Source organism: Sinocyclocheilus anshuiensis, unplaced genomic scaffold (assembly GCF_001515605.1).
Source record: "Sinocyclocheilus anshuiensis isolate Anshui unplaced genomic scaffold, SAMN03320099.WGS_v1.1 scaffold2203, whole genome shotgun sequence".
Taxonomy (NCBI): Eukaryota; Metazoa; Chordata; class Actinopteri; order Cypriniformes; family Cyprinidae; genus Sinocyclocheilus; species Sinocyclocheilus anshuiensis.
This window is the reverse complement of record NW_015536580.1, coordinates 36,509-38,374: the sequence shown is the minus strand read 5'-3', so window position 1 is coordinate 38,374 and position 1,866 is coordinate 36,509.

The following is a 1,866-nucleotide window of genomic DNA, read 5'->3' as shown; positions in this document are numbered from 1 at the left end:
AAGTTATAAGACATTAATACTGAGAAGTAAAAAGATTAGGCCAGCCTTCTGCAAAAATTATTACAAAAATAAATAAATAAATAAACAAACAAACAAATAAATAAATACATCTTTTTAGTTGGTTTAGGTCAAATTAATTGTCAGTCTGTGTTTAACTTAACTTTACTACATTTGTCAAAATAAATGTTCTACTGCAGGATCAAACCTTTTTTTTATTAATTTACTAAAGTTTAATTAATTTTCTTATGTTTAAATGTTTTGTATGGTTTTTTTTGTATGTTTTATGTTTTACACATTGCATATAATGAACATCAACAACAACAATAAAAGACCAGTGTAAGTAACACAAGAACAACTACTAACCACCCAATTCAAATAAACTCCCCTAAATGTACACTCTAAAAAATGCTGGGTTGTTTCAACCCAATGTTGGGTCAAATATGGACTTTACCATTTCTGCTTGGACATGTTACACATATCAAATCAATTTGTGTTATACATTTTCATTTTCATTTCGCAACTTATAAAGCATTCAAATTTGCATGCAATTTACATATTAAGACTACTGTTGGAAATGGCAAATGTAAATGATATAATTTAATTTTCATTTTCCTTTTGCACCAAACTTTGCACGTATGTATGGGTAATGGAAAATGTAAATCTAAATACAGAAATACATTGCCATTTCGAATATTGCATTGCCATTTTGCATATTGCATTTTAAATTGAATTTCGCTACCTATATGCTTCCATAGCTAATAGCCAACCAGTGCAATAATGTAAGTGCTGCAGCGTAATTTGCCAAATGTTCCGCCCCCTCCTCCCCCTCATTGGAGAAAATCACGTTCAAAAAGAAGGCTCGTGACTCTGTAATCCAAGCGATGATAGAAGTAGACGTAGAGGAGTGGGATGACTTTCTTTTAGCCTAATTTTAAATGTTTACAATGTTTTTGTAATGTATTAATTATCATGGGCTGTAATAAAAAAACAAGTAGTGCTATACTAATACTAAAACTATATAGCCTATACATTTGGTTCGAACAGCCTATATTTTAGTAGGCCTAGGCTATAGGCCTAAATATGTGGCTATGTTACAGTTCCCCTTTGAAGCTCTTGTGTTTTTCTCCTTTTCCATCTCTCCAATCCTATTCTGCTCACAGGTGATTGGAGATGAGTTTTGTTCCCATTTTTGTTGCAGTTGGCTGATTTTTGTAAAATAGCTTCTGTTTTTGCTTTTCAGATAAAAGAGTGGTTTCAGTTTAATATGTTGCAGGCTCATTTATTGGTAATAAATAATTGATAATAAATAATATTGATGATAATAAATCATCAAAAAAAAAATATTGGGCTTGTTTTTTAAACTGCGGTTGCTTATTTATCTTGCGAGAGTTGGCAACAGTGGCCCTCACTCACGACTCTCTCAATCCTCGTTCACTCCGGCAGTGTCTCGCAGCGATCCTTTTCATACCACTGACGATAAACATTATTGCAAACTGTCTAAACTGAATTATACATGTCATACAGACACTCATATGAGGAGTTTTAAACAGCAAATTAGTCATTCAGAGACCAAATTTTATTTTTGAACATGAAAAATTTACCGAGGTCCGGACCTCAGTGACCTCATATCTGGCTATGGGTTTGTAAATGCTTGTTATTACATTCAACAGTACACACAATATTTCAATTTTTACTTAATCATAAATCTAACATGCAATTAAGTTTCTGAAAACATGACATTCAGTTAATACATTCAGTTCAGTTCGTACTTGTTTTAAAAGAGTGATAAAGAATGTTTTTTTCACAAGATGGTACATTGTGCCTTTTGTACAAAGTGTACTACCATTGTTTCTAAGAGTGTAGGGA